The 27,367-nt window shown below is 45.3% G+C and overlaps 1 protein-coding gene across 3 annotated transcripts in view; it reads left to right on the forward strand.

Moving 5' to 3' along the window:
* Positions 1–27,367, forward strand: part of AXIN1 (axin 1) — a 91,081-nt gene that overhangs the window by 7,531 nt on the left and 56,183 nt on the right. The window lies entirely within an intron of this gene.

The following is a 27,367-nucleotide window of genomic DNA, read 5'->3' on the forward strand; positions in this document are numbered from 1 at the left end:
TTTATTTCTTGTGTTTACATAGATTCTAATGTCACCCGTGTTTCCCAGTACATCCCCCTTGTTTCCCTCCCCGTAACACCCTCCCCCCTTCTCTCCAGGATTTGCTTTTCTGCTCTTATCCCATCCTATCAGCCTATCGTTCCCATTCCCTCTGTCCGCTTTTCTTCTGGATCCTTTGATCCCGCCTCTGTCTCTATTCCGCTCCTCAGTTCATATTGTTCATCAGATTCCTCATGTGAGTGAAGTCATATATATTTTTCTTTCTCTGCCTGGCTTATTTCACTTAACATAATAGTTTCCAGTTCCATCCATGTTGTCGCAAAAATGTATTTTTGGAATTTTTATAAGAGTTTATTTTAGCCCAGACTAAGGACATATGCTGGGGAGCAAGATCTGAAATATTCCATGCCCTAGCTGGATAGCTTGGTTGGTAAGAGCATTGTCCTGATGCACAGAGGTTGTGGGTTCAGTCCCTGGTCAGGGCACATACATAGATGTTTCTGTCTGTCTCTCCACCTTCCTTTCTCTCTAAAAATCATTAAGTAAGTTTAAAAAATGAAAAAAAAGACATGAAATGCGCTCAATTTAGCAAGCTTTTTAGAACAGAGTATGTCACAAAATTATCCTGTTAAGTAAGGCTAGTAACTGACAATTATTAAAACAACTAAAAGTTTTCATATTTGACTAGAACAGTTTTAATATAGGATTAAATTTCAAGCCTGGGCTTCAGAAAAAAATGAAGCTCAATTTTGATTTTTAAAAAAAATTAAATTTCTTTATTTATTTATTTTTAGGTGAGAGGTGAGGAGATAGTGAGTCAGACTCCCGCATGTGCCTTGACCAGTATTAACCTGGCAACCCCGTCTGAGGTGATGCTCAAGTACTGAGCTATTTTTATTGCCTGAGGCTGATGCGCTCCAAGCCATGCTTGAACCAATGCGGCCACTGGTGGCAAGGGGGAGAGGGAGAGGGAAAAAGCAGATGGTCATTTCTCCTCTGTGCCCTGACCAGGAATTGAACCTAGGGTGTCCATCTGCTGGGCTGATACTCTATTCACTGAGCCACTGGCCAGGACCAGTTCTGATTTCTAAAATAAAGAATTCTTTTTTTTTTTTTTTACAGAGCTAGAGAGTGAGTCAGAGAGTGAGTCAGAGAGAGGGATAGACAGGGACAGACAGGAACGGAGATGAGAAGCATCAATCATTAGTTTTTTTTTTTATTATTCATTATAGAGAGGGGAGAGAGAGTGAGAGGGGGGGGAGCAGGAAGCATCAACTCCCATATGTGCCTTGACTAGGCAAGCCCAGGGTTTTGAACCGGCAACCTCAGCGTTTCCAGATTGACGCTTTATCCACTGCGCCACCACAGGTCAGGCTCAATCATTAGTTTTTCATTGCACGTTGCAACACCTTAGTTGTTCATTGATTGCTTTCTCATATGTGCCTTGACCGTGGGCCTTCAGCAGACCAAGTAGCCCCTTGCTGGAGCCAGCGACCTTGGGTTCAAGCTGATGGGCTTTTGCTCAAACCAGATGAGCCGCACTCAAGCTGGCGACCTTGGGGTCTCGAACCTGGCTCCTCTGCATCCCAGTCCGAGGCTCTATCCACTGCGCCACTGCCTGGTCAGGCTAAAATAAAGAATTCTTGAGGGCTACTCCTTCTTCTAACCAGGCCCAGTCTGCATACATATCAGTTGTTGGGTCTTTTTTTTTTTTTTTAAAGTGAGAGGAGGGGAGATAGAGAGACAGACTCCCACATGTGCCATGACCAGGTTTCACTGGCAGCCCGCATCTGGGTCTGATGCTGGAATCAACTGAGCTATCCTCAGCACCTGAAGTCAATGCTCCAAGTAACCGAACTATTCTCAGTGCCCGGGACCAACACTCAAACCAGACAAGCCACTGGCTGCAAGAGGGAAAGAGAGAGAGAAGGGGGAGAGGGAGGGGGAAGAGAAGCAGATGGTTGCTTCTCATGTGTGCCCTGACTGAGAATTGAACCTGGGATGTCTGCACACCAGACTGACACTCCATCCCCTGAACCAATTGGCCAAAGCAGTTCTTGAGTCTTAAACAGCAACTTTCCTTTTTCTTTGGTTTTATTTGTAATAAGTAATCCTTGCTATCAAGGTAATAGAATGTTAATTTGACACAGTCATAATGATAGGTTAGTATTTTGAATTCATTGCCAGAATCTTAAAATAATTAAAACATGTTAATTACAAAATAAAATTAATAGAATGTTTTGGCTTCACTGATCTGATAGCGTTCAGCTAAGGACTATGGCAGATTTTAGTTTTAACTTGCCTGTCCTGGAGCTGCTTGTGGCAGAGGGAAGCTGGAGTTCCAAGAGTCCTGTCTAGCCTGACCAGGCTGTGGCGCAATGAATAGAGCGTCGGAAGGAGACACGGAGGGCCCAGGTTTGAGACCGAGGTCACCAGCTTGAGCGCGGGCTTATTGGGTTTGAGCGAGGCTCACCAACTTGAGCTCAAGGTCGCTGGCTTGAGCAAGGGGTCACTCGGCCCACTGTAGCCCCCCGGTCAAGGCACATATGAGAAAGCAATCAATGAACAACTAAGGAACCACAATGAAGAATTAATGTTTCTCGGCCTGACCTGTGGTGGCGCAGTGGATAAAGCGTCGACCTGGAAATGCTGAGGTCGCCGGTTCGAAACCCTGGGCTTGCCTGGTCAAGGCACATATGGGAGTTGATGCTTCCTGCTCCTCCCCCCTTCTCTCTCTCTTCTCTCTCTCTCCCCTTTCTAAAATGAATAAATAAATAAATAAAATTAAAAAAAAAAAAAGAATTAATGTTTCTCATCTCTCTCCCTTCCTGTCTGTCCCTATCTGTCCCTCTCTTTGACTCTCTGCCACAAAAAGAAAAAAAAAAAGAGTCCTGTCTGCAGTTGAACATTCTTTCATTCAGGGTTGCTTGTGGTAGTTTTGTGAGTGGAGAACCTCTGATGTTGGGTCATCGTTCATGAGCACTGACAGGAGGTGGAGTCCAGCACATTTTACTTGTCCTGTGTGGGGTACAGTTAGGATGCACTAGGTTGGAAGTCACAGAAAATCCAGCCCAACGTGGCTTAACCAGTGAAGAGGATTGCCTGACTCAGATAAATGAAAAGTCCAGAGGCAAGGCCAACTTCAGATAATAGTTTAATCCGAATTCAGCCATTTGTCTTTTTTTTTTTTTTTTTTTTACAGATCTGAGAGTCAGAGAGAGGGATAGACAGGGACAGACAGACAGGAACGGAGAGATGAGAAGCATCAATCATCAGTTTTTGGTTGCAACACCTTAGTTGTTCATTGATTGCTTCCTCATACGTGCCTTGACCGTGGGCCTTCAGCAGACCGAGTAACCCCTTGCTCAAGCCAGCGACCTTGGGTCCAAGCTGGTGAGCTTTTGCTCAAACCAGATGAGCCTGCGCTCAAAATGGCGACCTCAGGGTCTTGAACCTGGGTCCTCGGCATCCCAGTCCGATGCTCTATCCACTGCACCACCACCTGGTCAGGCTCAGCCATTTGTCTTTTAAAGACAATTTTTTTAGAGCAGTTTCAGGTTACCAGGAAAATTGAGAGGAGGTTTCCTATATACTCCTGGCTCTCACACGTGCACAGCCTCTCCCATTGTCAGCATCTCCCACCAGAGCAGTTCATTTGTTGCACTAATGAACCTACATCAACACATCATAATTACAGTGCATAGTTCTCATTAGGGTTCCCTTTTTTTTTTTTTTTTAGTGAGAGGAGGGGAGGCAGAGACATAGATTAATGCATGTGCTCTGACCAGGATCCACCTGGCAAGCCTACTAGGGGGCAATGCTCTGCCCATCTGGGCCTGTTGCTCCATTGCTCAGGAATGGAGCCTTTTTTTTTTTTTTAGCACCTGAGGCAGAGGCCACGGAGCCATCCTCAACACCTGAAGCTAACTTTGCTCCACCCAGTTGAACCATGGCTGTGGGGATTGGGAGGAGGAGTAGAGAAGCAGATGGGCGCTTCTCCAGTGCACCCTGACCAGGAATCTAACCCGGGACTTCCACACGCCAGGCCAACGCTCTACCATTGAGCCAACTGGCCAGGGCCTGGAGTTCACTCTTGGTGGTGTATATAATGCCATGTATCTACCATTATGGTATAATACAGAGTATTTTCATTGCCCTAAAAATAGTCTGTGTTCCACCTATTTATCCCTCCTCTATTTCAACACCTGAAAAACACTGATCTTTTTTATTGTCTCCATAGTTTTGCTTCTTCCAGAATGTGATATAGTTGGAATCATACATCATGTAGCCTTTTCAGACTGACTTCTTTCACTTGGTAATGTGCATTTTAGTTTTCTCCATGTCTTTTCATGACTTGATAGCTCTACCACTGACCCAACCTGCCAGGGCCAGCTCATTCTTTTCAGTGCTGAATAGTAGGATTCCATATCTAGGTGTACTACAGCTTATTTATCCATTCACCTACTGGAGGACATCTTGGTTGCTTCCAAGTTTTGGCAATTATGATTCATGCTGCTTATAAAGGTCCTTGTGCAAGTTTTTGTGTGAACATAAGTTTTCACCTCCTTTGGGTAAAAACCCAAAAGGAGTACAGTTGCTAGATTGCACGGCGGAACACGTTTAGTTTTGTAAGAAACTTCCCTGTTTCTTAATACTTTTTAACCTCTGCCTTCCTGTGGCCAGTTCTGCTCTCAGGTTAGCTCCTTGTGTTGGAGGTGGCTGCCTCATGACCTTGGCTCTGGGATCCCTTGTTTTGTAAACAAATCTTCCCATGACATTGAAGGAAGATCCTGCAGTTTGCTCTGAGTGACCAGGGATGCTGTGTGCTGCTCTGTCCTGTCCATCACAACATAATCATTGTGCAAGGGCCTGAGACTATGCTACTGAGTTTACACTGAATATACCCTGGAAGGTAAGTGGGGTCCCTCACCCAGATAGCATCGCCTCTCCTCAACTGGGGAGAGTGGTCTTCCAAAGGAAGATTGGGTTTAATGGGAAAGGGAAAAAGAAAGTAGGTGCTGAATAGGCAGTTTGTGAGCACTGCTACAAAGAAGAGATGGAGCATCAATCTTGTTGGTAGGGGATGCATTTCCTGTTGATGACAGGTTCCTCTCTAAGTGTTGATTCTGCGTGGAGGAGTGTGTCCTGTGCGGAGGGTCATATCTAGGACAGGACGACTTCGAGGGACTCCCAGACCTAGAGCTTCCAGATCCACAGGCTCTATACCGTAGGGCCTCTTCAACTGTGCTAGCTGGTGTTTTTCAGTCTCCCTGTACCAGACATAGGTGTTCCTAGGCCCCTGATAGGAGGCGAAATGTGAGTCCTCATTTGGCTTTATGGGTACACATGGTTGTTTTTCATATAGCCAACCTAAGACAGATTAAATGAGTCTTTTATTTAGGTCTCTGTCAAAATTGAGAAAACAGTGATGCTCCTGACCATTCTCTGCATTTATCCTACTTGACAGGGGTCATTTGATCCTCTGCATCAAGGGATCACAAATCTCATCCCTGCTCTTCCGTTCTCTGTGTCTTTGTGCGGATGACTTTGCCAATTGTCATTACCTATTATCAATGGAATTTTGTACACAATTTTGGTTGTTTCACACCCACCATTTTAATTGGTGTGAATTGGCAAAGGGTTCTTTGATGATGTATGACTTTTGGCTAGTTACTTAATGAATTGGCATTAGGGCCCAGGTCTGTAAGACATTGGCTGGCAGGCTCAGGTTGTCTCCTCCTCAGAAGCTTGGCTTGGCCTGCCAGGTGCCTTCTAGGGTGTGCTTGTGGGAGAGTCGGTCATGGTCAGGCTTCAAGCCAGGCCATGTTTTTCAACCCTTCAACCAGCTGCACTTAGGGATTGCCGCTGGTTTTGATGTATAACATCAGGAAATGCTTTCCATTTCTATTTATTGCCCTTCCCTTCCTCATTGGCTGAGAAGTTCCCTAAGGATAGAGTCTCAATGGATACGTCCTTATGTCTTCGTAGTGGGCCAGCCCAGTGAGGCACTCCTAGTCAGGTCTGGTTATCAAGGCTGTGGCCAGAGAGTGGACTGTAGATGCCATTGTTTACAGCAAAGGCAACTTGTGACTTGTGGGTCTTTTAAAAGCTGGATGACAATCCTTGTTCTCCAGGATCCCCAGATAGTTTGACTGAGGAAATGTCTCACCTGTTTGTTGGTTTATTGACCGTATTTCTGGTAATGGCTTTAAAGGTCAAGAAAATAAATGTAAATGTAAAAAGAAGCACGCAAAATGTGTACAGTTTCATATGGAAGGCAGAGAAGTAAGATTGATTTGGGTTTCCTTTTTTTTTTCCTCTTTGTGGCAGAGTCAGAGAGTCAGAGAGAGGGTCAGACAGACAGGAAGGGTGAGAGATGAGAAACATCAATTCTTCGTTGTGGTTCCTTAGTTGTCCATTGATTGCTTTCTCATATGTGCCTTGACTGGGAGGGCTACAGCAGACCGAGTGACCCCTTGCCTGAGCCAGCGACCTTGGGCTCAAGCTGGTGAGCCTTGCTCAAACCCTGTGAGCCCACGCTCAAGCTGGCGACCTCGGGGTCTCGAACCTGGGTCCTCCGCATCCCAGTCTGATGCTCTGTCCACTGCGTCACTGCCTGGTCAGGCTGATTTGGGTTTCTGATTGGAGTCTGAGTAGAGTGAGTTTTGGGCGGTGGCTCAGGTGAAGGGTACCTAGCCAAGAAGGGCTATACATCAACAGGGTGGAGTGTGTACTTGCTGTGCTTGAAGTAGATGGCCACAGGCTATGGTCAGAGGACACACTTGTCTTACTGATAGTGAGCCTGTTTGATTTGCCCTTTAGCACATTCTCTTCACTGTTGAATTTTTAGGCCATTTATGATGGAAAGTACCTCACTTAAGTCTGGCTCTTCCTATAGTCCTCCCTCCCTTTTTTCTACTGTTATGCTTATAGTTACTCTAAGTAGAGAACTCTTTTCTTAGGGAGAGGGCATGGCTGTGCTGTTGTTCCCTTGTCATCTTCTAGATGTGTGACTTGTCCAACCGGATAAATTCTTTTGTTCTTTTTTTTAAAAGATTTTATTTATTGACTATTAGAGGAGTGGGCGGGGGAGTGGCAAGCATCAACTCTCATGCTTCTTGTATGTGCCCGACTGGGCAAGGCTGGGGTTTTGAACCGGTGACTTCAGCATTCCAGGTTGATGCGTTATCCACTGTGCCACTACAGGTCAGATGGCCCAACTGGATAAATTCTTTTAGCCGAACATATCCAAAAGTAGTTTGCTGCTGTGGAGTTCTTTAGACAAGAGTTTGGGAATCTTGCACTCACCTTCCTGATTAGATCAGGAGAACATTAAGCTTGGTGGTTTAACTTAATCTCTCACTTGATGACTTTTCTAATAGGCAGTGTGTTGTAGGGTCAGGGTTCTGTTATGTAACTTTGGGAAGTTGCTAAACCTCTGTACTTATCTGTAAAGTGAGGAGGGTGAAGTAAGGACCTGCCAAATGAGGTTGTATGGAGGTTCCATGAGACAACACTTGGGGGGGTGCTTGGACCAGCTGGTGCCTGCACACAGCAGGTGCTCATTAAACTTCAGCTCTTGCTGTGGTTCCTTTTCTTCTTCATCATCATTATCTGAAAATAGTGATCAGCTAGATGTTAGTGAAATTAGCATCTGGGTTAGTTTCAAAAATAAGGTAGAAGCCTGACCTGTGGTGGCACAGTGGATAAAATGTCAACCTGGAAACGCTGAGGTTGCTGGTTCAAAACCCTGGGCTTGCCTGGTCAAGGTACATATGGGAGTTGATGCTTTCTGCTCCTCCCCCCTTCTCTCTCTCTCTCTCTCTCTCTCTCTCTCTCTCTCCCCTCTCTATAATGAATAAATAAAATCTAAAAAAACAACAACAACAAAAAACACAGGTTCCCTGCCCTGGCCGGTTTGCTCAGTGGTAGAGTGTCGGCCTGGCGTGTGGAAGTCCAAAAAAAAAAACAAAAACAAAAATAAGGTAGAGAATGACACATTCAGATTTTAATAGTCATATTTCCTTAAAGAGAGACATTAATTCCCCACACCGAACCAGTACCTCTTGTCATCATTGTTCCCTCTAGAAGTGACTTCACCATCTAGCAGGTCAACCCAAACCACCTGATCCCTGCTTTGCAGATCCCCATAGCCAGTGCAACAAGTCCTGATTCTCCCTCAGTGTGTGTTGAATCCCTCTGCTTCTTCTTTTTTTATTTTTAAGGTGAGAAGAGAGGAGATAGTGAGGTAGACTCAAATGAGACCCAACTGGATCCACCCAGCAACCCTGCTGGAGTACCAAGCTATTTTTAGCACCTGAGGCTGATATCCTCAGCACCCAGAGCCACACGCGAACCAATCAAGCCACTGGATGCAGGAGGGAAAGAGGGGGACAGAAGCAGATGGTGGCTTCTCCCATGTGCCCTGACTGAGGATTGAACCTGGGACATCCATATGCTGGGCCGACTCTCTAGCCACTGAGCCACTGGCCAGGGCCAATCCCTGTGCTTCTCACTGTGCGCTCTGGTTCCCACTGTCTCCTGGATCCCACCTTCCAGAGTGCATACAGAGAACCAGGCAGAGGCTGGATCTCTGCCTCTGTCATTTCTCCCTATAGTACTAAAAGAATCTTATCGAAATATAAGTCTGATCACTCTCTCCCTTCTCTCAGTGCTTTTGGGACCCACCACACCTAGAGTCACGTCAAGCTCCTATGACACAAATATGTTCATTGTAGGTTCTGTCACAGCAGCACCAACATGCCATGTGCATTTTATATACTTATCAGTGGAAGGACTGGCCATTACAATTTTTTTTATTATTTTTTTTTATTTATTCATTTTTAGAGAGGAGAGAGAGAGGGAGAGAGAGAGAGACAGGAGAGAGAGACAGGGAGAGAGAAGGGGGGAGGAGCTGGAAGCATCAACTCCCATATGTGCCTTGACCAGGCAAGCCCAGGGTTTCGAACCAGCGACCTCAGCATTTCCAGGTCGACGCTTTATCCACTGCGCCACCACGGGTCAGGCAGGCCATTACAATTTTTAAAATTTTTTATTTATTGGCTTTAGTGAGAGAGGAAGGGGGTGAGAGAGAGAGACGAACATTGATCTGTTCCTGTATGTGCCCTGACCAGGGATTGAACCAGCTTCCACTGTGCTTTTGGATGATGCTCTAACCAAACAAGCTATCTGGCCAGGTCACAATTTTTTTTTTTAAAGATTTTGTTTATTAATTTTAGAGAGAGGACAGAGAGAGAAAGCATGGGGGGGGGGAAGGAAAGCATCAACTCATAGTTGCTTTTTTTTTTTTTTTTTTGGTATTTTTCTGAAGTTGGAAACAGGGAGGCAGTTAGACTCCCGCATGTGCCCGACCAGGCTCCACCCGGCATGCCCACCAGGGGGCGATGCTCTGCCCATCTGGGGCTTCGCTCTGCCACAATCAGAGCCATTCTAGCGCCTGAGGCAGAGGCCACAGAGCCATCCTCAGCGCCTGGGCAATCTTTGCTCCAGTGGAGCCTTGGCTGTGGGAGGGGAAGAGAGAGACAGAGAGGAAGGAGAGGGGGAGGGGTGGAGAAGCAGATGGGCGCTTCTCCTGTGTGCTCTGGCCGGGAATCGAACCTGGGACTCCCGCACGCCAGGCCGACGCTCTACCACTGAGCTAACCGGCCAGGGCATCATAGTTGCTTCTTGTATGTGCCTTGACTGATCAAGCCTGAGGTTTTGAATTGGTGACCTCAGCATTGCAGGTTGAGGCTCTATCCTCTGTGCCACCACAAGTCAGGCACACTTTTTTTTTTTTTACAGAGACAGAGAGTAAGTCAGAGAGAGGTATAGACAGGGACAGACAGACAGGAATGGAGAGAGATGAGAAGCATCAATTATTAGTTTTTCATTGCGCGTTGCAACACCTTAGTTGTTCATTGATTGCTTTCTCATATGTGCCTTGACCACGGGCCTTCAGCAGACCAAGTAGCCCCTTGCTGGAGCCAGCGACCTTGGGTTCAAGCTGGTGGGCTTTTGCTCAAACCAGATGAGCCCGCGCTTAAGCTGGTGACCTCGGGGTCTTGAACCTGGGTCCTCTGCATCCCAGGCTGACGCTCTATCCACTGTGCCACGGCCTGGTCAGGCTCAGGCACACTTTTTAAAAACTAGTTATAGGAGAGTTTAAAAATATTTTCTCTTTGATTTAGTCAAATGAAACTCCATGATATTTGACAGATTTCAGCAAAGTCCAGGAAAGTATCTGTAGTTTTTTTAGCCATCAGACTGGAAAATTCTGGAATAGAGAGAACCCTTTGCCTGGGCCTTTGTATTCCTGGGTTTATGAAAGGGAAGTGCTTACAGAGAGTAGACAAGCAAATGTTGACCGAGGCTCTTTGCATGGACCATGCTGTCCATGGCTCTGACGTGCAGCAGCTATTTCAGGAGAGTGTGGGGTTGGTGTGTTTGGCACCGTGTGCCGACATGCTGGCATTCTTTGTGTGGTTCTTGGAACTGAGCCATACGCATAGGTCAGCTGCCTACTGATCAGCCCATTGTCAGGTTTAAATTCCAGTCAGCTTCACAGAGATTTGCATTTGATTCATACACACAGGCTCTATTAATGTTTTCTTTATTATACTTTTTTTTAATTGATTGATTTTAGTGAGAGTGGAAAAGAGAAAGGGGGAGAGAGAGACAGGAACATTGATCTGTTTTTGTACGTGCCCTGAGCGGAGATCAAACCAGCACCCTCTGTGCTTTGGAATAATGCTCTAACCAACTGAGCTATCTGGCCAGAGCTCTCTCAACCTTTTCTAGAATCCTGACTTCATTTGCACTAAATTACCCTTAGTTATTAGAAATATGGGATTTGGCTGAGTAGTGGTAGTTCAGTTAGGAAAAGAAGACTGTCTAATAATTGTTTTTCAATCCGTGATCAGCGTGAGGATGCATACCTGTGTGTTTAGAAGAAAATAAAGTGTTGCTTTATTTTTCCAACATCAGTACAAATGGATGGTTTGTGAGCCACTCAGGGTCCTCTCAGAGCTCATTAATTCCAAAAAATGTTTGATCTGAGGAAAAAACTCAGTAAACTTCTTAATTCTCTTTCCGGGACCACAGCTGGCCTCCACACTTTCATCATCTTCAAAGAGGCCACATAGAGGCTGTGCATAGGGCCTTCTGCTCATGAAAGTGTTTAACCTCTCCCATCCCCATCCCCTCCCACAGTGGACCTCTATTGCTGGATGGATTATAGCCTTGGCCCAGGAGCCTTCTCTGAACTGTTGAAACTTATAGCAGCTGGACTCAGCTCTTTTGTTTGTACCAGATGCCTCCAGTTTTTTTTTTCCCTTAATTTATTGATTTTGAAAAGGGGGAGGGGGAGATAATGATTTGTTGTTCTACTTAGTTGTACATCCATTGGTTGATCTTTGTATATGCCCTGACTGAGGATTGAACCCACAACCTTAGTATATCAGAACAGTGCTCTAGCCTGACCAGGTGGTGGCGCAGTGGATAGAGCGTCGGACTGGGATGCGGAAGGACCCAGGTTCGAGACCCTGAGGTCGCCAGCTTGAGCGCGGGCTCATCTGGCTTGAGCAAAGAGCTCACCAGCTTAGACACAAGGTCGCTGGCTCCAGCAGGGGGTTACTCGGTCTGCTGAAGGCCCGCGGTCAAGGCACATGTGAGAAAGCAATCAATGAACAACTAAGAAGTCGCAACGCGCAACGAGAAACTGATGATTGATGCTTCTCATCTCTCTCCGTTCCTGTCTGTCTGTCCCTGTCTATCTCTGCCTCTGCAAAAAAAAAAAAAAAAAAAAAAAGAACAGTGCTCTAACCAACTGAGCTACCTGGCCAGGGCCAAACTCCTCCAGTTTTGATAGACAGAGGTAAGTCATGGCCGGGTGGATACCATCCTTTGCACCCCCAGCAACAGGGGCTCCTCTGTCCATTTCTGGGCCCTCTATTCATCTAGCTTTGTGCCCTTAGAGTTATTAATTTGGAGTGTGTTTTTTTTTTGGTATTGCCCCTTTTGTTTTCAGTCTGTAGTGCCAGTGTCTTCTCTTGAACAAATATTTAAAAATAATCATAAAAAAATGTTTCTTGGCCCTGGCTGGTTGGCTCAGCAATAGAGCATCAGCCTGGCATGTGGAAGTCTGGGGTTCAATTCCTGGTCAGGGCACATAGGAGAAGTGGCCATCTGTTTCTCTCCCCCCTACCCCCATTTCTCTCCCTCTCTCTCTTCCTCTCCCATAGCCATGGCTTGAATGGTTCAAGCAAAGTTGGCCCCAGGTGCTGAGGATGACTCCATGGCCTCAGCCTCAGGAGCTAAAATAAAATAGCTCAGTTGCTGAGCAATGGAGCTAAGGCTCGGCCCATGAGAGCATAGTCTGTTAGGGGCTTCCGGGTGTATCCCAGTTGGGGTGCATGCGATAGTCTGTCTTTGCTTCCCCACCTCTACTTAAAAAAAAGAAAAATGGCCTGACCAGGCAGTGGCGCAGTAGATAGCGCGTCGGACTGGGATGCGGAAGGACCCAGGTTCGAGACCCCAGGGTTGCCAGCTTGAGCAAAAAGCTCACTAGCATTGACCCAAGGTCACTGGCTCAAGCGGGGGGTTACTCAGTCTGCTGAAGGCCCGTGGTCATGGCACATATGAGAAAGCAATCAATGAACAACTATGGTGTTGCAACGAAAAACTGATGATTGATGCTTCTCGTCTCTCTCCGTTCCTGTCTGTCCCTATCTATCCCTCTATCTGACTCTCTCTGTCCCTGTAAAAAAAGTAAAAAAAAAAGAAAAGAAAAATGTTTCTTGCTGCCTTGCTTGTAATATACTGCTCACAAAAATTAGGGGATATTTCAAAATGAATGTGAACATGCAGCTACCCAGTACTTTCAGCCTTTTGTACAGTGCATTTTCACCAGTGAAATAAAAGTTGGTTTTGCATCTCATTTGCACGATTGAACAACTTTCTTTGACTTGTCGTTTGTTTTTCTGATGTTCTTGTTTAATAAAAAAAATCAAATGCTTCTTTTTTTTATTGCTTTATTTATTCATTTCAAAATATCCCCTAATTTTTGTGAGCAGTATATTATAAAACCTTCTCTGTTCTCACTCCATGTGAGAGGGTTGCTATTCAGGTGTGCTGTGTGGCTGCTGTGGCTTTCTGATGCCTATAGTACGTGAAGGAGAAATTGTTTTGGTTTAGAATTCTAAATCAGGTGGCATCTCCCTTAGAGACTTAAAGGAATTACATCATCACCTTCCACCGTCTGAAGTTGTACTGTAGAGAGGTCTGTCTCCTAGAATTCTATTTTCATTCCTGTGGATTTGACTTTCCCTCTCTCTGAACGTGTCTTGTTTTTTTTAAATTTTATTTAGTAATTTTTAGTAAGAGAGGAAGGGAGGGAAAGAGGGAAAGAGACAGGAGCATCAGTCTGTTCCTGTATGTGCCCTGACCAGGGATTGAACCTGCAGCCTCTGTGCTTCGGAACGATATTTTAACCAATTGAGCTTTCTGACCAGGGCATCTACCCCTACCCTCATTGATTTGAGAGGGAAGGGCAAAACGGGGGGGGGGGGGAGAGAGAGAGAGAGAGAGAGATAAGTATCAACTTGCCGTTCCATTTAGTTGTGCTCTCACAGGTTACTTCTCATATGTGCCCTGACCAGGATCCCACCCATGACCTTGGTGTGCTGGACCAACACACTTTATCCACTGAGCCACCTGCCCAGGGCCTTGGATGTTTCTTTATCAGCAATGCTATTTCAGTGTTCTGGCTTGCTACTACCCCAGCTTTAGAGTGTTTCCATTTTCATGAAATATCTTTTTCTATCCCTTTACTTTCAATATGTGTGTCTTTTGATCTGAAGTGGGTCTCTTATAGATAGCATCTGTATCCAACCTTGGTGTTTCAAGAGGATACTCTAATTCAGTGGTCCCCAACCTTTTTTGGGCCACGGACCGGTTTAATGTCAGAAAATATTTTCACGGACCAGCCTTTAGGGTGGGACGGATAGATGTATCACGTGACCAAGACAAGCGTCAAGAGTGAGTTTTAGACGGATGTAACAGAGGGAATCTGGTCATTTAAAAAAAAATAAACCATTGTTCAGACTTAAATATAAATAAAACGGAAATAATGTAAGTTATTTATTCTTTCTCTGCAGACCAGTACTAAATGGCCCACGGACCAGTACTGGTCCGTGGCCTGGGGGTTGGGGACCACTGTTCTAATAGTCTGAGCTAACCAGCCAGGGCCTCCCTGTATGTCTCTTGATTGGAGCATTTAACTCATTTGCATTTCAAGTAATTGTTGACAGATATGTTATTTATTGCCATTTTATTAAAGTTTTTTATTTATTGATTTTAGAGAGAGGTTGGGAGAGAAAGAGAGAGAGAAAGAAAAAGAAGCATTGCTTGACTGGGTGGTGGCACAGTGGATAGAGTTTCGGACTGGGACGTGGAGGACTCAGGTTCAAAACCCCTGGGTCGCTGGCTTGAGCACGGGTTCATCCAGCTTGAGCGCAGGGTTGCTTGTTTGAGCCCAAAGGTCACGCTGGCTTGAAGCCTAAGGTCACTGGCTTGAGCAAGGGGTCACTCACTCTGCTGTAGCCCCCCAGTCAAGGCACATATGAGAAAGCTATCAATGAACAACTAAGGTACTGCAATGAAGAATTGATGCTTCTCATCTCTCTCACTTCTTGTCTGTCTGTTCCTATCTGTCCCTCTCACTGTCTTTCTCTCTCTCTGTTTCTGTCACAGAAAAAAAGAAGCATCAATTTGTTCCACTTATTTATGCATTCGTTGGTTGATTCTTGTATGTACCCTGATTGGGAATCCGACCCACAACCTTGGCATATTGGCATGATGCTCTAACTAACTGAGCTACCCAGCCAGAGCCTATTATTCTCATATATATATATATATTTTTTTTTTTTTTCTTTTTTCTTTTTTAAGTGAGAAGAGAGGAGATAGAAAGACTCCTGGGATCCACTCAGCAAGCCATGTCTGGGGCCGATGCGTGAGTGAACTGAACTGTCCTCAGTGCCTGAGGTCAATGCTCAGACCAACCAGGCTATCCTCAGTGCCTGGGGCTGACACTTGAACCAGTCGAGTCACTGGCTGTGAGAGAGGAAGAGAGAGAGAAGAGGGAGAGGAAGGGTGCTGCTCATGTGTGCCCTGACTGAGGATCGAACTTGGGATGTCTGCATGCCTGGCCAACGCTCTACCACTAAGCCAACTGGCCAGAGCCAAATTTTATTTATTTATTTATTTTTAGAGAAAAAGGAAGGAGAGGGAAACATCAATTTTTTGTTCTACTTATTCATGCCATCATTGGTTGACTGTTGTATGCACCCAGACTGGGCATTGAACCTGTAACCTTGATGCATTGGGATGACAGTCTGACCAACTTAGCTATCCAGCCAGGGCTTTTTTTTTCTTCTTCCTAAAGAAGACCCCTTAACATTTCTCGTAATACTTGTTTGGTGGTGGTGAACTCCTGTAGCTTTTTCTTGTCTGGGAAGCCCTTTGTCCTTTAATTCTAAATGGTGTCTTTACTGGGTAGATTAATCTTGGTTGTAGGTCTTTCCTTTTCATCACTTTGAATATTTCTTGCCAATCCCTTCTGGCTTATAAAGTTTCTATTGAAAAATCAACTGATGGCCTCCCTTGTAGAAACTGCTTTTCTCTTGCTGCTTTCAATATCATCTCTTTGTCTTTAATCTTTGGCATTTTAATTATGATGTGTCTTAGTGTGGGCCTCTTTGGGTTCATCTTACTTGGGAGTCTCTGCACTTCCTGAACTTGTATGTCTGTATCCTTCACCAGGTTAGGGAATCTTTCTTTCATTTTTTCAAGTAGGTTTTCAGTTTCTTGCTCTCCTCCTTCTGGCACTCCAATATGATTGATTTTAGAGAGACAGAGAGATGAAGAGAGCAAGAGAGAAAGAAGCATTCATCTGTTGTTCCACTTAGTTGTGCATTCATTAGTTTCCTGTATGTGTCCTAACTGGAGATCAAACACGAACCTTCGTGTTTCAGGATGATGCTCTGACTGAGCTAACCGGGCAGAGCCTTGGAATGTCTATATAAGTTTCTGGAAATGTTAATTTGGAAGATATGGAAGGCAGTAATGTATTCTTCATTTCTGACTGATTCTTATTCATGTTTTCTGTCTCTGTTTTTATGTTTCCTGTCTCTTTTTTGAAATTCTCGCTAAGTTCATCTACTGTTCCCCTAAGTTCATTGTCCATATAAAAAGTGTTTTTGAGCCTGACCTGTGGTGGTGCAGTGGATAAAATGTTGACCTGGAACGCTGAGGTCACCAGTTTGAAACTCTGGGCCTGCCTGGTCAGGGCACATGTGGGAGTTGATGCCTCCTGCTTCCCCCCTTCTCTCTCTCTCTGTCCTCTCCTCCTCCCTTCTCAAAAATGAATAAATAAAATCTTAAAAAAAAAAAAGTGTTTTTTGGCCCTGGCCGGTTGGCTCAGCAATAGAGCGTTGGCCTGGCGTGCGGGGGACCTGGGTTCGATTCCCGGCCAGGGCACATAGGAGAAGCGCCCATTTGCTTCTCCACCCCCCCCTCCTTCCTCTCTGTCTCTCTCTTCCCCTCCCGCAGCCAAGGCTCCATTGGAGCAAAGATGGCCCGGGCGCTGGGGATGGCTCCTTGGCCTCTGCCCCAGCGCTAGAGTGGCTCTGGTCTCGGCAGAGCGACGCCCCGGAGGGGCAGAGCATCGCCCCTGGTGGGCGTGCCGGGTGGATCCCGGTCGGGTGCATGTGGGAGTCTGTCTGACTGTCTCTCCCCGTTTCCAGCTTCAGAAAAATACAAAAAAAAAAAAAAAAGTGTTTTGAACTCGGTGTCTGGTAGATTGCTTGTCTTCATTTTGTTTAGTTCTGTCTCTAGAGCTTTGTTTTGTTCTTTTATTTGGGACATGTTTCTTTGTCTTCTCATTTTGGTGGCCTTCCGGTGTTTATTTTTATTTATAATATAGAGCTGCTACTTCTCCTGGGTGTTATACAGTAGGTGTTCTGTAATGTTGAGTGGCACAACCTCCCCGTTCACTTGACCTGGGCACTCCAGGTGTGCCCCTGTAGCTTCTGTACATTTTCTTGTAGTTGAGCCTTGGTTGCTGTTGGCACCTCAGTTGGAGGGATTTATCTCCAGGCCAACTGGCTGTGCCTACCATGGAGGATCTGTTATGTAGAGGCCAACCCCACGAAGCAAGACTTATATTAGTGGGGCTTTTGTGCCCATTGAGTCCACCCCTTGTAGAAGTGGTTGAGAGGTGCTACAGCGTGGTCTGAAGCTGTCCTCCAGATATGCTGGCTCCTGAACCCAAGAGGTGCAGGTCAATGTCATCCCACGTGGTGTGAGCTACAAAGCGATCTGCAGGTAACTGCTACTTGTGCTGCGCTTGGAAGTGCCCAGGAGGGGACAAGCTGCAAACCAAGGCTGACTGTTTCAAGTAGGCCTGGGGATATTTAGCATGTGGAGACCAGATGCTGCTTGTTTGAGAGATTTTAGGGAAGTCTGAAGCATGAACCAAGACAGGTCATTTGTATGGAAAAGACACTGAAAATGGCTTGGATGGCCCGCAATTTGGGTTGGGTAGGGTCTCAGGGAATCACCAGGGCTGAGCAAATAGAATTCGAGTTGATGGAGCCTGCCTGCCAGTTCTGTGGGAGGGCTAAGAAAAATAACATGGCTTCTGCCAGCACTTCTGTCTGGGATAAAGCTGCCTGCCCCCCTTTTCCTGGCTCCCTCTTGATGCCACACAACTTGGATTCTCCCTATCTGTTCCTGACATGGTGTCCCATGCTGGAGCTCAGTGCATATGAATCTGAGTAAGTCTGTGCATGGGCCCTTTAAGAGGAATGCCCAGGACTTCGGCAGCGCTCCATATCTCTCTTTCTCTCTCTCTCTCTTTTTTTTTTTTTTTTGACAGAGATGAGAAGGATTAGCTTGTAGTTGTGGCACTTTAATTGTTCATTGATTGCTTCTCATAAGTGCCTTGACCAGGATGCTCCAGCTGAGCCAGTGACCCCTTGCTCAAGCCAGTGAACCTGGGCTTCAAGCCAGCGACCATGGGTCATGTCAATCCCGTGCTCAAGCTGGATGAGCCCATGTTAACTCCAGCAACCTTGGGGTTTTAAACCTGGGACCTCAGTGTTCCATGTTGATGCTTTATCCACTGCACCACCACTGGTCAGCATATTGATTGATCTTAGAGAGACAGAGAGATGAGGAGAGTGAGAGAGAAAGAAGCATTCGTTGTTCCACTTAGTTGTGCATTCATTAGTTTCCCCGTATGTGTCCTAACTGGGGATCAAACACGAACCTTTGTGTTTCAGGATGATGCTCTGACTGAGCTAACCGGGCAGAGCCTTGGAATGAGTATATAAGTTTCTGGAGATGTTAATTATAATTTCTTAATAGTTGCCCTGCTTTCTGCATAGTATGGCATTTATGTCCTCTGAGTTCCTTTGTTATGGGTTTGTTTTGGATTCTGTCTTCCTAGCTTGACGTTTTACCCAAATGATGATCCTGACTGTTCCTTTTTGTTTAAATGTGAGGCCCTGGAGATGCTGGTTAAAAGCTGTGTAGGAGACCTTTCTGATTGATGTTCTTGGTGTGTGTTCAGACTGCCAGCTGGCTTTTTTGCTTGGGGGTCCCCAAATGTCAGTACCTCTAGGTCTTTTCTCGGGTGATTTGCACTTTCTTCTGAGAGACAGGTTTAGTTTCCTTCTTGAAGGGTTGGCTTTTGCACTCTGGAGCTGAATAGGTGAAGGATTGGTTTCCCAGCTGAGAGTACAGACTTTCACCTAATCCCTCAGTTTTCAGTCCTCATCCCTGTATTTTCCTTGTACCAGATTTCCTCAAATCAAGAAGAGCCTTTCATATTAACATTTACTTAGACTGTTTCTTCTGTGTCCTACAAGATTGTGTGAGGGAGAGAGTTATATGACTATGCTGGATATGGGTGAGGACAGGTCCCAGGGAGTCTTGACTGCCCCCTAAATGTTGCTCAGACGATTTCAGTTTGTAGTGTCATACTCCTTGCTCATCTCTCAGTGGGGCAGCATGTTTAGTTAGTTTGCCAAGAAGTCCTGCATGTATGTCGGAGGAAGAGTGCTTTTTGTTTATGATTATGGAGTGGGTCTAGTTGGCAGAACTTATTTAATTTTAAAAAGTTTTATTTATTTATTTATTTCTAGAGAGAGAAAGAGAGGAGAGAAGCAGGAAGCATCAACTCATAGTAGTTGCTTCCTATATGTGCCTTGACCAGGCAAGCCCAGGGTTTTGAACCAGCAAACTCAGCATTTCAGGTTGATGCATTATCCACTGAGTGACCACAGATTAGGCTGCTATTTTTTTTTTTCCAAGTGAGAGGAGGGGAGATAGGGAGACCGGCTCCTGCATGTGCCCCACTGGGGATCTACCCAGCAGTCCCCGCTGGGGCCAATTCTTGAATCATCCGAACTATCCTCAGCATCCAGGGCCGATGCTTGAACCAGTTGAGCCATTGGTTGTGAGAGGGGAAGAGAAGCAGATGGTTGCTTCTTATGTGTGCCCTGACTGGGGATCAAACCCAGGACATCTGCACATCGGCTGATGCTCTGTCCACTGAGCCAACCACCAGGGCCCTATTTTATTTTTTTAAAGATTTTATTTATTGCTTTTAGAGAGAGGAGAGACAGAGTGAGAGAAAGGGGGAGGAGGAGCAGGAAGCATCAACTGGTAGAAGTTGGTTCTCATATATGCCTTGACCAGGCAAACCTGGGGTTTCGAACCAGTGACCTCAGCATTGTAGGTCACTTTATCCACTTAGGCCACCACAGGTCTAAACTTGTATTTTAAATACAAAAGGAAGAGAACAAATCTTTGAGAAGAATTAGGGAAGGAAAAGGAGGTGTAGAGCTCGGCTCTTGGGGGAGGTCAGATGTAACTACCATAAATTAAGTAATTTAAAGGTGGTAGCATTGTGAAAGGATTCTTTCTTTTTAATGAAAATTCATGTTGGAATGTCTAGTACTTTTGAGATCTACTCAGTGAATAAAAATTATGTGCAATGCATATAACTGCTCTGGAGCACATTTATTCTGTATGTTAGTTCTGCTTGTGTTGAACAAAGCTGAAGGTTTGGTGCCTTGAGTTAGACATGGTGTGTTTCTCACTCTTGTGTAACTTAGTTTTTTTAATTGGATCTTTTATTGATTGATTTTTTTTTTTTTTTGAGAGAGAGAAAGAGAGAAAACAGCAGAGAAAGAGACTTTGATTTGTTTTTCCACTTATTTATGCATTCACTGGTTCTTTCTTGTATGTGCCCTGACCAGGGATTGAGCCCTAAGCCTTGGCATATTGGTACAACACTAACCAGCTGAACTGTCTGGCCAGGGCTGTTACTGGATCTTCTTAGGGCCGTTTGTTTGTTCGTCTTAGAGAGGACAGTTGATCCTTATTTTGGTAATGGACTGTTTATTATATGATCACAGTGTTTTGGAATTTGGAGAACAAAGAGACTTAAAAGACAGTGGTGCACATGTCCAAGAAAAGCTGTGTCTGAGCAGACGGGAAAAATATCTGTACTGGGTGACCCAGATATAGTTTCCCCTTAAAGGGAGAATTGACAAATACAGATTTCATTCATTCATTCATTGTGTACTCACTGTGTGCAAAATATATACTTTTCTAGGAACTGGAGATGTAGCAGTGAACAAAGCAGACAAAAATGCCTCTACTTACGGGGCTTAATTTTAACAGGAAGAAATACAGGATGGAAAAGTAGTGTTTCAGATGGTGACAAGTGCTATGGTAAAGTATAAGGTGGGGAAGGGCAGTAGAGGTAGAGGGAGGGTTGCCATTTTAACAGGTAGACAGAGAGGGTGACTTCCAAGCAAAACCTAAAGAAGATGAGAGCACAAACCATGTGCCTGGAGGAAGATGATTCCAGCAGAGGGGAAAGCAAGATCTGAGAAGTGAGAAAGGCAGCAGCATGGCTGGCGCAGAGGGAGTGAGGAGAGAGGAATGACGATGAGCTCAGAGAGGAGTTCCGACGTTTCTGAAATTGAGTTTAAAAGCTACTGCAGGTTCTGCTTTGGTCCCTCTTTCAAGTCATCAGTATATTAATGGTATTTAGAGCCATGAGCCTTATTGAGATCCCCAGTGAGTGAATGTAGATAGAGAAAAGAAGGGGTCAAGCAACACTCTACTGCTGAGAGATTGGGGTTGGGAAGGAAGCAGCAAGGAGACTGAGGAGACCTGGCCATTAAACAAGGTAGGAGGCAACCTGTGGAGTGTGGCAACTTGGAAGCCAAGGGGAGGAAATCTTTCAAGAAAGATGGGCCTGTCCAGGCGGTAGCGCAGTGGATAGAGCATCGGACTGGGTTGCAGAGGACCCAGGTTTGAGACCCCGAGGTCGCCAGCTTGAGTGTGGGCTCACTAGCTTGAGTGCTGAGTTGCTGGCTTGAGCATGGGATCATAGACATGACCCTATGGTTGCTGGCTTGAGCCCAAAGGTCACTAGCTTGAAGCTCAAGATCACTGACTTAAGCCCAAAGTCTCTGGCTTGAGCAAGGGGTTATTCGCTCTGCTGTAGTCCCCTGGTCAAGGCTCATACGAAAAAGCAATCAGTGAACACTTAAGGTGCTGCAATGAAGAATTGATGCTTCTCATCTCTCTCTCTTCCTGCCTGTCAGTCTTCCTCTCTGTCTATCACACACAAAAAAAAAAAAAAAAAAAGAAAGAAAGAAAGAAAAGAAAAGAAAAGAAAGAAAGATGGAATAACCTGACCAGGTGGTGGCCCAGCGGATAGAGCATCGACCTGGGATGCTGAGGACCTAGATTTGAAACCTCAAGGTTGCCAGCTTTAGCATGGAATTATAGACATAACCCCACGGTCGCTGGCTTGAGCAAGGGGACACAGGCTCGACTGGAGCCCCCCAGTCAAGGCACATATGAGAAACAAATCAATGAACAACTATAGTGTGACAACTATAAGTTGATACTTCTCATCTCTCTCCTTTCCTGTCTGTCTCTCTTGCTTTCTCTGTAAAAAAAAAAAAAAAAGAAAGAAAAAAAGAAGATGAAATGATTAACTATCAAACACTACTGGTAGATAAAGTAAGATGGAAACCGACAGATGTTAAGTTTAGCAATGTGAAGATTACTAGTGACCCTGAATCATGGTATTGGTGGTGGTAGGAGATAGTAAAAGCATATCGAAATGACTTCCAAATTTATTTTTTATTTATTTTTAGATTTTATTTATTGATTTTTTAGAGAGGAGGAAGAGAGAAAGAAGGGCGGGAGAAGTGGGAAGCCCTAACTCTAGTTGCTTTTTGTATGTGCCTTGGCCAGGCAAACCCTCAGCTTCAAACCAGCAGCCTCAGCATTCCTTGTCAATGTTTTATTCATTGTGCTACCACAGGCCAGCCTGCTTTTCAAATTCAGCTTTAAACAACTCAAAGTCCTTTGAGAAGGTACTATGTTTTTGTCTTACTTGTATCCCTTGGCTTGAAGTAGTGTCTTGAGGCCCTGGCCAGTTTGCTCAGTGGTAGAGCATCAGCCCAGTGTATGGATGTGTCCTGGGTTTGATTCCCGGTCAGGGCACACAGGAGAAGCACCCATCTGCACCACCCCTCCCCCTCTCACTTCTCTCTCTTTCTCTCTCTCTATTTCTCTCTCCTCCAGCTCCTGCAGCCATCACTCGATTGGAGTGAGTGGGCCCTGGGTGCTGATGATGGCTCTACCTCAGGCGCTAAGAAGAGCTTGATTGTTGGGCAATGGAGCAACACCCAAGATGAGCAGAGCATTGCCCCCTAATGGGCTTACTGGGTGGATTCCAGTTGGGGCACACGTGGGAGTCTGTCTCTGCCTCTCCTTCTCTCACTTAATTAAAAAAAAAAAAAGTGTCTTGCTGCTCTGCTCTTGTTAAATATGTATTAAGCTGAAATGACTAATAGTGCTTTTTAAGTATCAGAAAGTTACTTGCAAGATTTGCAGAATTCGGTGGCATTGTACCTTTGAGTGGTGGCATTCACACCATCCTCTTGGGATCCCATCTTTATTAAGGAAGCTGCTGCTTTGGCTTATAGTCATAACCCATAGCCACCTCTTTGTTGGTTTTAGTCTCTCACTTTTGATAAAGAAATAGGTTTATATATATATATATATATATATGTTTTTTTTTAGAGAGAGACAGGGACAGAAAGTTAGGAAGGGAGAGAGATGAGAAGCATCAACTCATAGTACGGCACCTTAGTTGTTCATTGATTGCTTTCTCATATGTACCTTGACCAGGGGGCTACAGCAGAGCCAGTGACCCCCTTGCTCAAACCAGCGACCTTGGACTCAAGCTAGCGACCATGGGGTCATGTCTGTAATCCCACGCTCGAGCCAGCAACTTGGGGTTTCAAACCTGGTCCTCAGTGTCCAGGCCGACGCTCTAGCTACTGTGTCACTGCCTGCCCAGGAGAAATAGCAATTTTTTAATATATGTACAGAAATGCCATTTATTTATTTACTTTTTTTTTCCAAGTGAGAGGAGGGGAGATACAGAGACAGACTCCCCATGTGCCCTGACCAGGATACACCTGGCAACCCTGTCTGGGGCCAGTGCTCTGCCCATCTGGAGCCATGTTCACAACCGAGCTGAAATAGCTTCTTTTTTTTTTTTTTCTGAAGTGACAAACAGGCAGAGAGACAGATTCCTGCATGCGCCCAACCAAGATCCACCAGGCAAGCCCACTAGGGGGTGATGCTCTGCCCATCTGGGGCCTAGCTCTGTTGCAACTGGAGCCATTCTAGTGCTTGAGGCGGAGGGCCTGGAGCCATCCTCATTGCCCAGGCCAACTTTGCTCCAATGGATCCGTGACTGCAGGAGGGGAAAAGAGATGGAAAGGAGAGGGGGAGTGGTGGAGAAGCAGATGGGCGCTTCTGTGTGCCCTGGCTGGGAATCAAACCTAGGACATCCACACACTGGGCCAGTGCTCTACCACTGAGCCAACAGGCCAGGGCCAAAATAGCTTATTTTTAAAAAAATCAAATAAAATGAGATTTTGATTCTTATTCATACAGTACCAAACTATGGCCTTTATGTTTCCTTATATCACTATTGTTGAAATTTACCTATTTATTTTTTGTGGGCTAGAGAGAGAGAGAGAGACAGAAGGGGAGAAAGTGAGGGAGAAGAGAGATGAGAAGCATCAACTCGTAGTAGCTTCACTTCAGTTGTTCTTTGATTGCTTCTTTTATGTGCCTTGATTGTGGGGCTCCAGCCAAGCCAGTGACCCCTTGCTCAAGCCAGTGATCCTGCTCTCAAGCCAAGGAGTCTGTGCCTAAGTCAGTGACCTCGGGGTTTCAAACCAGTGACCTCAGCATCCTATGTCGATACTCTTCACTGCACCACCACCTGTCAGTCTATTTTTCAATGTTGAGGCTGAATTTATTGGCTAAAATCCCTCATTATGAATGCAGATTTGTCTGTTCTTGCTTTATTTGTTAGGTTTTATGTGTTTTGAGTCCATAGTTAACATGCATACAAATTTTGAGTTCTATATATATATTCCTTGTGCATTAACCTTGTTATTATGAAATCTGTCTCTATATACCTATAATGCTTCTTGCTTTAAAATCTACTTTGATATTGGTATAGCTTTCCCAACTTTCATGTATTGTTGTGAGGTTTTTTTTTGTTTTTTTTTCATTTTTCTGAAGCTGGAAACAGGGAGAGACAGTCAGACAGACTCCCGCATGCGCCCGACCGGGATCCACCCGGCACGCCCACCAGGGGCGACGCTCTGCCCACCAGGGGGCGATGCTCTGCCCATCCTGGGCGTCGCCATGTTGCGACCAGAGCCACTCTAGCGCCTGGGGCAGAGGCCACAGAGCCATCCCCAGCGCCCGGGCCATCTTTGCTCCAATGGAGCCTTGGCTGCGGGAGGGGAAGAGAGAGACAGAGAGGAAGGTGCGGCGGAGGGGTGGAGAAGCAAATGGGCGCTTCTCCTGTGTGCCCTGGCCGGGAATCGAACCCGGGTCCTCCGCAACTTTCATGTATTAGTTTTTGCATGATTTATGTTTTTTTCAATCTTTATTTTCAACTTCTCTGTATTTTTATATTTTTTTTCTATATTTTTATATTTAATCTATTTCTCTTATAGCTGGATATGGTTTGTTTTTTAAAATCCAGATTATCTATCTTTCTTCCCTGTTCCAGTAATTACTATTCCTTTTATGTACATACAGAAACATTTAATAGTTCCTGTGTAGTTGGCTTTCTTGTAAGGTAGTCATGTTAAGTATACTTGGATCAAGTGAAACTCCTTTAAAAAGAAAATCCTTTTGAAACATTGAGACAGACAGACAGGGAGGTAGAAAGAGGGTGAGAAGCATCAACTTGTATTTGTTTTCACTTTAGTGGTGCATTGATTGATTCCAAGAGAGGGAAGAGAGAGAGGAACATCAGCTCATAGTTGCTTTCACTGTAGTTGAACATTGCTTGCTTCTCATATGTGCTGTGACCAGGGCTGAGCCAGTATCCCCTTGCTTAAGCAAGTGACCTTGGTCTGAGCTTTGGGATCTGGCGGACAATCCAAGCTGGTGTTTCTATGCTGAAGTGCCCACATCAAAGTCAGTGACGTTGAGGTTTGGAACCAGTGACCTCATCATTCCAGGTCGATGCTTTATCCACTGCACCACCACCAGTCAGTCCAGATTATTTAGCTTTTTATTTTTATTTTTATTTATTGATTTTAAAGAGGAAGGGGGTGGGGGAGAGAGAGAGAGAGAGACAGGAACTTTGATCTGTCCCTGTATGTGTCCTGACTGGGAATTGAACTGGCAGTCTCTGTGCTTTAGGATGAAGCTCCAGCCAACCAAGCTATCTGGCCAGGGGTGAACATATTGTAGTTTTTTCTTTTTCTTTTTCTTTCTTTTTTTTACAGAGAGAGAGAGTCAGAGAGAGGGATAGATAGGGACAGACAGACAGGAACGGAGAGAGATAAGCATCAATCATTAGTTTTTCATTGCAACACCTTAGTTGTTCATTGATTGCTTTCTCATATGTGCCTTGACTGTGGGGCTACAGCAGACTGAGTGACCCCCTGCTTGAGCCAGTGACCCTGGGTCCAACCCGGTGAGCTTTTGCTCAAACCAGATGAGCCCGCGCTCAAGCTGGTGAGACCTCAGGGTCCCGAACCTGGGTCTTCGGCATCCCAGTCCTACACTCTATCTACTGCGCCACCGCCTGGTCAGGCTGTAGTATTTTTAATATTTAATGTATTTTAATTTTATTTATTCATTTTTTTAGAGAGGAGAGAGAGACAGAGAGAGAGAAGGGGGGAGGAGCTGGAAGCATCAACTCCCATATGTGCCTTGATCAGGCAAGCCCAGGGTTTCAAACCGGGACCTCACCATTTCTAGGTCGACGCTTTATCCACTGCGCCACCACAGGTCAGGCAATATTTAATATATTTTAAAGTAGAAAATTTCTTGAGAAATTTATTTTTCTTAAAAAATTAAATCAGTCTCAGAATATAGTATACATTGAGTATAAATTCTAGATCTATTGTGTATATATTCATGTTTCAATTATCAAGATGACTTTACTAATTTCTCTAAACATTTTTAGTTTTTTTGTTTTTAATTGCATTGCTTTTATGCATCCAAGTATTCTTGCCCCCTGTTCCCTGAATGGATTACTGACCATGTTCACTGGGGAAGAGGGTGAGCAGAACTAACTGACCTGAATGGGGACCTGACTCAGGGCTTTGGTGGATATAATGTCACCTAGCAAACACATGACAGGTAGCTTCAGCTCCAGGTGTGTCCTATGTGTATCAGGACATGTATACATGCTGCAACATAGATGCTCAGCATCCAGCTCTCTTCAGCAGGCTAAGTATTCAGATGTGTTGATCCCATGTCACTGACTATTGCTAGGGGGACAGAAAACAAAGGCCCATAGGTGCACCTGTGCTGGAGCCCCCCCCCCCCCAAGGCCACCTCTGCAGTTTGCATTGTAAAAAAGAGCAGCATTGAGCAGGACCTGGTGAGTCCTGGGGTGAGGCCCAGGAGAGGCACACCCTGGTGAAGATCCCAAGGATGGAGTGAATAGGGCTGAAGGAATTCAGACTTGTACCTTGGTTCTTTGAAATTCCATGTACTTGGGAATGTAAGTTTTGTGGTGCTACAATAGAGCTGTGTTGGAGATGCTGTAAAGATAAAACATTTCCATGGTGAACAAAAAGATTGGCATATAAAAGCCACCCAGGGCCCTGGCCGGTTGGCTCAGTGGTAGAGAGAGCATCGGCCTGGTGTGCAGAGGTCCCGGGTTGATTCCCGGCCAGGGCACACAGGAGAAGCGCCCATCTGCTTCTCC

This window comes from Saccopteryx leptura, chromosome 4 (genome assembly GCF_036850995.1).
Source record: "Saccopteryx leptura isolate mSacLep1 chromosome 4, mSacLep1_pri_phased_curated, whole genome shotgun sequence".
NCBI classification, from domain to species: domain Eukaryota; kingdom Metazoa; phylum Chordata; class Mammalia; order Chiroptera; family Emballonuridae; genus Saccopteryx; species Saccopteryx leptura.